Source organism: Salvelinus sp. IW2-2015, linkage group LG11, assembly GCF_002910315.2.
Source record: "Salvelinus sp. IW2-2015 linkage group LG11, ASM291031v2, whole genome shotgun sequence".
Lineage (NCBI taxonomy): Eukaryota > Metazoa > Chordata > Actinopteri > Salmoniformes > Salmonidae > Salvelinus > Salvelinus sp. IW2-2015.
Window position 1 is genome coordinate 36,975,712 of NC_036851.1, and position 9,909 is coordinate 36,985,620.

The 9,909-nt window shown below is 42.9% G+C and overlaps 1 long non-coding RNA gene across 1 annotated transcript in view; it reads right to left on the minus strand.

Moving 5' to 3' along the window:
- Positions 1–9,909, minus strand: part of LOC139028395 (uncharacterized) — a 285,368-nt gene that overhangs the window by 58,959 nt on the left and 216,500 nt on the right. The gene's annotated exons all lie outside the window — the stretch shown is intronic.

Sequence of the window (9,909 nt, forward strand, 5' to 3'; positions counted from 1 at the left end):
GATTGTGGACTACAGGAAAAAGAGGACCGAGCACGCCTCCATTCTCATCGATAGGGTTGCAATGGAGCAGGTTGAGAGCTTCAAGTTCTTTGGTGTCCACATCACCAACAAACTAACATGGTCTAAGCACACCAAGACAGTCGTGAAGCGGGCATGACAAAAGCTATACCCCTCAGGAGACTGAAAAGATTTGGCATGGGTCCTCAGATCCTCAAAAGTTTCTACAGCTGCACCATCGAGAGCATCCTGACTGGTTGCATCACTGCCTGGCATGGCAACTGCTCGGCCTCCGACCGCAATGCACTACAGAGTGTAGTGCGAACGGCTCAGTACATCACTGGGGCCAAGCTTCCTACCATCCAGGACCTCTATACCAGACGCTGTCAGAGGAAGGCCCTGAAAATTGTCAAATACTCCAGACACCCTAGTCATAGACTGTTCTCTCTGCTACCACACGACAAGTGGTACCGGAGCGCCAGGTCTAGGTCCAAGAGGTTTCTTAATAACAGCTTCTACCCCCAAGCCATGAGACTCCTGAATATCTAATCAAATGGCTACCCGGACTATTCACATTGCCTGCCTGCCTGCCCCCCTCCCCTCTCCTCCCCTCCCCTCTCCTCTCCTCTCCTCTCCTCTCCTCTCCTCTCCACACCACTGCCACTCTCTATTGTAATCTATGCATAGTCACTTTAATTAACTCTACCTACCTCTATTAACTCTATGTACACACTACCTTAACTAACCGGTGCCCCCGCACATTGACTCTGTACCGGCACCCCCTGTATATATTGTTATTTTTTACTGCTCCTCTTTAATTACTTGTTACTTTTATCTCATTATTCTTATCCATATTTTTTTTAACTGCACTGTCGGTTAGGGGCTCGTAAGTAAGCATTTCACTGTAAGGTCTACACCTGTTGTATTCGGCTCATTGACTAATATAATTGAATTTGATAATTGATTACCTGGTGTGTCACGACTTCTACCGAGAGTAACTCCTCTCCCTGTTCAGGCGGCGCTCTGCCGGTCGGCTCGCCGGTTACTAGCCGCCACCGATCCCTTTTTCCTTTTTCTGTTTGTTTTGTCTGTGATTCTTTTCACACCTGGGGCCTGTTGCACAAAACTAGGATAAAGGGATTAAGCCAGGATATCTTGTGATCCTGGCTCAATTGATCCGTAATCCGCGTTGCACTAAGATGATAGGGGGCAGGAGGATATGTTATGTATAAATTACCATGGGAGATTATTTCTGTGAGCTAGCCTGCTCCAGACCAGGCTAAATTCCAGGATCTATTTAATCTCATCCCTAATGTCAGTCAGCAGTCACCACAAATGGAAACCAATAGTTATTTCACTGCTCACTATACATTGTTATCACATATAACTAGACCCACTGTTATTATTTAAACGTTTGTGATCATTAATTTCAATGATTTGGATAAAAAATGATTTTTAGATGATGTTCTATCATTAGATAATTTACAGTTTCCCATAGACTATAAGGCTATATATAAATGATAGAATATTAGGCCACAGAGGGGAAAAAAACACAAGTCATAATATTGTAACCAGTTGTTTTAAAGAGAGGACAGTTGTTAAAAATGACAGATGTGGGGCATTTCGTGAAATTGTACTTCAGTATGGTTTCATAAACAAAGACATGCTGATGTGCCAGAATATTAAGTATCACATTGTCATAAGTATCAAAACTGTAAAAAACAATATGTAGCTTTTCTGCAGAAAGAACCAGCCTCATAAATGTTAGACTTTATCCTTTTTCTTCAGTGTGGCCCTATACTCTGTCATATAAACAAATACACATTCCATATGAATATAAAAACACAATGTGTAACATTATGTTCCTTTATTGAATAAGGACAAAACAAAGCAGGTAAACCATCAGCTCCTTTCGAAACTGAAGTCACAGTGACTCTACAAGATGGAAAGCACAAATCCAAGCATATTATACAAAATGATACATACACATTCAAAGGTCTGTATATAAACACCCCGCATGTCTGCACACTAAAATAAATGCAGGACAAATCCATACACATCAACTGAACAGACAAATGAATGGATGCAGTAGCCTCCCTGCAGCCTGTATTACACAGTATACCGCACAAAACATCATAAGAGGCCAAATTCGTCAAAAACGAACCCAAAAAAAAACCAAATTCCTCTGCCACCGCAGGACATATTTAACCAAAAATTGAAAGCACCACATACTAACTAAAATAATTCAACACATATTGGTCCCTCAGCAGCCGACCACTTGTCGTCATCAGGAAGATTGCCGGATTGTCCCAGTCCATGGCTGGTGCACTCTGGGGCCCTCTCCTTCCTCAGGCAGGCCACATTGTGGAGGACAGCACAAGCCACAGTAATACACATGCCCTAACAGGGCTGACCCTTAATTTGTGAAGGCAGTGAAAGCGTGCCTTCAGGAGGCCAAAGGTCATTTCAACTCTGGCCCTGGTCCTGGCATGGGCATGGTTGTAGGCCTGCTTGCTTCCTGGGGGTCTGTGAAAGTGTCAGGAGAAAAGGCTGCAGCCATACCCCCTTGTCTCCCAGCAACACACCAGAGAATTCACCTGTCAACACAAAATCTCATCATTACTACCTCATAAACACATTGATATTCTTGACACAGCCAGATGGTTTATAAACAGGGGTTGTGTGGCTTACCTGTGATAGGCACTGATAGATTTCAGAGGCCCGAAGGATTCTGGAGTCATGGACTGAGCCAGGCCATTTTGCCACAACATTGCTGATCACACAGTCAGCATTGCAGACCATCTGAAATCATAAGATGAGGAAATACACCAATCAATGCACATCACTGCAATGCAGAGTGTTCGTCAATGGACAATATCAAAAAGTTATGTTTCACCTGAACATTAATGCGTGAAAGGATTCCTATTCACAAAATCGGCCTCATGGGCACCTGAGGGGGCTTTTCTTATTGTGTGTGCAGTCCACTGCACCAATGACATGGGGAAACCTGTCACACAAAGTATGAGTATCCTACTATGTGTTAACAGTTGTCCTGTAATTTGTAGATCCTCTTACCTGCAATCCTATAGAACTCCTCTTTGATGTCACAGAGTCTTCTGTGGCCAGGGAAGGAGATGAAGACATCTGCTAATGCTTTGATAGCCAGACACACACTCCTTATTGTGCGGCAAATTGTTGGCCTTGTTCAGCTGTTCTGCATCCCCCACTGAGTACAGGAAGGCTCCACTAGCAAAAAAGCGCAAGGCCACACAAACCATTTGCTCCACACTCAGTGCATGGCTCCGTGCAGTGCGGTGCTTAATCCTGGGACCCAGTAGTCTGCATAGATACCTGATGCCATCTGCAGAAAACCTGTATCTTTCATATAGATGGTCATCAGGGAAGCCAGTGGGTCCAACCGGTCCCTGAAGACCCTTTCTCGCCTGAAGGCTCTCCTCAGCACAAGTGCTTCTTCATCCACCACATCTCGCACGAATGGCATGCCATTGTCAGAGCAGAAAGGAACACACAATTTTGGCCTTCATATAGGCTAGTGGCCACACCTGGTGCTGGGGGGTGGGCAAAAGAGGGCGATGCCTTATAACGATGACTTGGTTGTACTGATTGCTGGGAAAATAAAAAAAACCTTAGAAAGATGCCACCGTCCTGTGTGCTCACAATAAGAGCTCATATGTCATGGCTCACTTGACTTTACGAGAATATACCTAATTTTTATTTTGAGCTGTGTCATCTTCTTGAGCTGGGGAGGAAAGAAAAATAATGATTAATACATTTGTGTTACAGTTAGCATACAGTGTACATTGAAGGCATATCTCACCTCCCTCTCAAGTTTTTTATTTCAAGGTCCAGTTTCCTAATTGTCCTCTTTTTATTTCGGACTCCAGTGCAAGATTTTCCATCTTTTTCTTCTTGTACTGAATGTCTATGTCTGCCAGTTCTTTGGCGCCGGAGGTGGTTGCATGCAACTTTCTGATAGCTTGTGAGCTCTGTGAACACAATACAATTAGCGCAGCTGGAATTGGCAGGATGTGGTGTCCTTTATTAATACGCACTGTTGCCAGGCTGGTTTTCCCACTGTATAGCATCTGGGTCCTGTAAAAGAAATTAGATTTTTTGATTTTGATGAGGACTCCTCACCATTGTAGAGTAAATAGTACTTTCACAGTCTTAACATGATACCTCATGCCTTCTGGAATCCAGAGAGATGGTCTCCTCCTCATCATCGTCTCCATCATGTGCTGTTGCTGCTGCACTTGGGCCTTCACCCTATCACATTTATCGGATTCATATTGAAGCTAGTAGACAGACATGCCAGGCCTACAGTATGCCTTTGATGGAGTACTCACTGATCAGCATCGTCTGGTGCTTGTGCTGGTGGCTCTAACAGGAACACAGTGCTGCCAGACACTGCAAGGCAATAGGTAAACCAAAGTCAGACAGTCCAAATTTATTCAATATGATGTGGTTGTATCCCATGTAGAGATGGAAGGACATACCTTGAATGAAGCGGGTGGCATCTTGGAGGAACCTATGCTCGTCTCTTTCCCCCAGGGATCCCCTCTAAGACGGGCCTGCCTTTATTTAGGCTCCAAGGCCATGTCCTCTGCTGGGGTAAGGTCAGCCTTTGGTGACCCACCACCCGTGCCTTGTCTGTGGTATTCTTTTTCACTGCTAAAACAGTACAGACAATGTGTGAGCAGGCACCTTCTGGGTACAATATATGCTTGTGCTTTGTTAAATATTAGTCAGGGACCATACCATTCTGCAGAATGTTCTTGTATTTGATTTTGACACTGCTGCCATGTCCGTTTTGGCCCGTTCATGTTTAATCTACACACACACACAAACACACACACCCACACACACACACACACACACACACACACACACACACACACAACACACACACACACACACACACACACACACACACACACACACACACACACACACATTTTAATGGAGTCACACTGCAAAAAATTACTTGGTATTTTTGTCTTGTTTTCAGTAAAAATATCAAAAATGTATCATAGCTTTATACAGTGTGATGGAGTTACTTTACACAATTTCACTCATATCTGCAGTGCATTTCAATTAAAAATTTAACCGTTTCATAATTACAGTACAACTGCATTTTTGGAGATGTGAATTAAATATTTGAATTGTAATTGGATGTTTCAGCGGAGCGGTGAGTGTGTAATTGTGCACTACTTACGCATTCAGGCGGTCTGCAATACTTTGCCACGCTTTTTCTCTTTGCTTTATCACTGTGGCGGTGTTGCCTTTTCTTCTTAATTATTATATTTTACCTCCTCGTAGCCTCCATGAAGATTTGTGCTTCCGACGGGGAAAAGTACGCGGCTCTAGTTGCCATGGTAAATCAGTTAATCTGTGATCTGTGCGGGTCTATTTGAGTGAGCCGTGAGCGCGCACCTATCCAGGATTGGTTTCACCTGGCTTAATGAATCCGTGTCTGCTCATCCTGGCTTGGTTCTTTGTGCAACCAATTAAGCCTGGACGCACATGTTTTGGCTTCATTGAGCTCAGCTGAGTCATTTATCCCGATGTCTTAATTCTACTTTTGTGCAACAGGCCCTGGTTTCAATTGCGTTTATTTCTGTGTGTATATAGGGTACCTTTGCCTGCCTTAGTTCGTGCGGGATTTGTGTGTATTGCGCTCGATTGTATTTGATGTTTGTTGTTGTTTCACGATTTACGCACGTGTATGTAAAGTGTCGGAACTGTGTTTGTTTCCGTCCGTGCGTTTGCGCGAGTTGCTGAGTATCTGAGCTATTTTGTATTGGTGGACTATATGATTAAACACGCTTCTCAGACATCCCTGCTCTCCTGCGCCTGACTCCTACACCTCTCACCGAGACGCACGTTATCACACTGTGATTATTTTATGCTCTCTCTCTATTTCATATAACAGACTGTTCTATTATTAACAGAGAACAATAACACATATGAATCATACTGCAATTTATCCGGCACAAATAAAAATGTGTGCGTGCATACTGCTGTATACGGCTGGGTGTTTATTGAGGCAATAAGTGTGTGTATGTGTGTGTGTGTATATGGGGGGGCATCTTTGTGGTGTGTGTATTTGCGTCTGTGTGTGTGTTTGTGTGTGTTTTGTATGTGTGTGTGTGCTGCTAACATTCCTGCTACGTGTGTGTGTGTTTGGTATTAAACATAATTTTCATAGCACCACCACCACTATTTCACATTTATTTGTTTGAATTTTGATATGTAACCTCTCAAACAAAACAATATAAAAGTCCAGAGCAGAGAGAACATATTGACAATTGAAATTGACTATTGAAATATGCTTCTCATGTTCCATTGTATCGATCTGTGTTTTTCTAGAAATAGTTTCTGGTCCGTAAAGTATAGATCTGCAGTATAACAGAACAGGTAGGAGAGACTGTGGTTATTTCAGGGAGCCCAGAGAAACAATTAAACCATATTTATCAGCGGGCACATCTTCCTGAAACACATTCCACACCTCCCAAGTTGCAAGTAAAACACATTCACTGGAAAACCTTTGAACCCTCAGTGTCCACTTTCATATCACAGTATTTTAGGTGGGTCTGGGGAGCAGAATGCCTGCAGAACCAATCCACTGAAATCTATTTAGCCATTTCTTTGTGTGTTTTCATTTCTATTGTTCATTTGTATTATTAATTTATATTGTGTGTCCTACATTTGGATTAGCTCTATTGTGGCTCTGTACAGTATCTCTCAACATCCTTATCAATGGTTTTCTCGATAGTCCTTCTGTCGACAAATAAGTCATGCATAGATAGTCCCCTATACACTGAGTATACAAAACATTATGACAGACTGACCAGGTCACTTGTTAAATCTACTTCAATCAGTGTAGATGAAGGGAAGAAAACAGGTTAAAGAAGGATTTTCAAGCCTTGAGACAATTGAGACATCAATCAATCAATGAATCAAATGTATTTATAAAGCCCTTCTTACATCAGCTGATGTCACAAAGTGCTGTACAGAAACCCAGTCTAAAACCCCTAACAGCAAGCAATGCAGGTGTAGAAGCACCGTGGCTAGGAAAAACTCCCAAGAAAGGTCGGAACCTAGGAAGAAACCGAGAGAGGAACCAGGCTATGAGGSGTGGCCAGTCCCTTCTGGCCGTGCCGGGTGGAGATTAAAACAGAACATGGCCAAGATGTTCAAATGTTCATAGATGACCAGCAGGGTCAAATAATAATAATCACAGTGGTTGTAGAGGGTGCAACAGGTCAGCACCTCAGGAGTAAATGTCAATTGGCTTTTCATAGCCGATCATTCAGAGTATCTCTACCGCTCCTGCTGTCTCTTGAGAATTGAAAACAGCAGGTCTGGGACAGATAGCACATCCGGTAAACAGGTCAGGGTTCGATAGCCGCAGGCAGAACAGTTGAAACTGGACCATCAGCACGACCAGGTGGACTGGGACCACAAGGAGTCATCAGGCCAGGTAGTCCTGAAGCATGGTCCTAGGGCTCAGGTCTTCTGAGTGAAAGAAAGAGACAAAGAGAGAAAAAAGAGAGAGAGAATTAGAGAGAGCATACTTAAATTCACACAGGACACTGGATAAGAGAGGATAAATACTCCAGATATAACAGACTGACCCTAGCCCCCCGACACGTAAACTACTGCAGCATAAATACTGGAGGCTGAGACAGGAGGGGTCGGGAGACACTGTGGCCCCGTCCGACGATATCCCCGGACAGGGCCAAATCGGAAAGATAGGTAGGAGCAAGCCTATGTAATGCTTTGTAGGTTAACAGTAAAACCTTGAAATCAGCCCTTGCCTTAACAGGAAGCCAGTGTAGAGAGGCTAGCACGGGAGTAATATGATCAAATTATTTGGTTCTAGTCAAGATTCTAGCAGTCATGTTTAGCACTAACTGAAGTTTATTTAGTGCTTTATCCGGGTAGCCGGAAAGTAGAGCATTGCAGTAGTCTAACCTAGAAGTGACATAAGCATGGATACATTTTTCTACATCATTTTTGGACAGAAAGTTTCCCATTTTTGCAATGTTACGTAGATAGTAAAAATCTGTCCTTGAAATTGTCTTGATATGTTCGTCAAAACAGAGATCAGGGTCCAGAGTAACGCCGAGGTCCTTCACAGTTTTATTTGAGACGACTGTACAACCATCAAGATTAAATTGTCAGATCCAACAGAAGATCTCTTTGTTTCTTGGGACCTAGAACTAGAATCTCTGTTTTGTCTGAGTTTAAAAGTAAACAATTTGCCGCCATCCACTTTCTTATGTTTGAAACACAGGCTTCCAGGGAGGGCAATTTTGGGGCTTCACCATGTTTCATCGAAATGTACAGCTGTGTAGTCTCCATAGCAGTGAAAGTTAACATTATGTTTCCGAATGACATCACCAATTGGTAAAATATAATGTGAAAACAATAGTGGTCCTAAAACGGAGCCTTGAGGATCACRGACATTTACAGTTGATTTGTCAAAGGACAAACCTCTGTCAAAAGACATGGATTGTGTATGTGTGCCATTCAGAGGGTGAATGGGAATGACAAAATATTTAAGTGCCTTTGAGTAGGGTATGTCAGTAGGTGCCAGGTGCACCGGTTTGTGTCAAGAACTAAAACGCTGCTGTGTTATTCAGGCTCAACAGTTTTTTTGTGTGTATCAAGAATGGTCCACCACCCAAAGGACATCCAGCCGACTTGACACAACTGTGGAAATCATTGCAGTCAGTATATATGGTCTGTAGATCAACAAACTACAAAGTACCAACTGCTGAAATGCAACAAATCAAATCAAATTTTGTTATACATGCGCCAAATACACATGCGCCAAATACAGTGGGGCAAAAAAGTATTTAGTCATCCACCAATTGTGCAAGTTCTCCCACTTAAAAAGATGAGAGAGGCCTGTAATTTTCATCATAGGTACACTTCAACTATGACAGACAAAATGAAAAAACAAAATCCAGAAAATCACATTGTAGGATTTTTAATGAATTTATTTGCAAATTATGGTGGAAAATAAGTATTTGGTCAGTAAGTGATTGGATCATAAAAAGTTTATCTCAATACTTTCCCAACAAGGTATATAACAATGACAGAGGTCAAACGTTTTCTGTAAGTCTCACAAGGTTTTCACACACTGTTGCTGGTATTTGCCATTCCTCCATGCAGATCTCCTCTAGAGCAGTGATGTTTTGGGGGCTGTTGCTGGGCAACACGGACTTTCAACTCCTCAAAGATTTTCTAATGGGGTTGAGATTGGAGACTGGCTAGGCCACTCAGGCCTTGAAATGCTTTACGGCCCACTCTCGTTGCCGGGGGTGGTTTGGGTCATTGTCAACCTTGTGGTTGGAGCGCGAGCAGTTGCCATGCCAGGCACTGATGCAAACCAGTCAGGATGCTTCGATGGTGGCAGCTGTAGAATCCTTTGAGGACATGCAATCTTTTCAGTTCCTGAGGGGAATAGTTTTGTGTCTCTTTTCACTACTGTTTGGTGTGCTTGGAGTTAGCTTGTGGACACAAGGAACAACGCTTTGTTATATTATTGGTTATTTACACGTTAGCAAACCAAATGTTTGATTAACAACGAGGTGGTCTCGTTATATGTGGATATGTTGGAAAAAAGAGACCACTTGGCACACCAAATAGACCACTCATTCCCGGTTCAGCGGGGAATTTTTTGTAGAGGAATCTTTCATGCCATTAACTTTGTGTTTCTGTATACTGTTTTCTCCAATATTCACTTGTTTCATGCTATGATTTACAATGTAAATACACAGGAGTGAATGGGTAGTGGGCTGCTTTGTTAGTAGCAAAGGAAGTGGCAGACAGAGGGAGAGAGAGAGGGAGAAGAGAGAGTGAGCAGAGGATGAGAGCCAG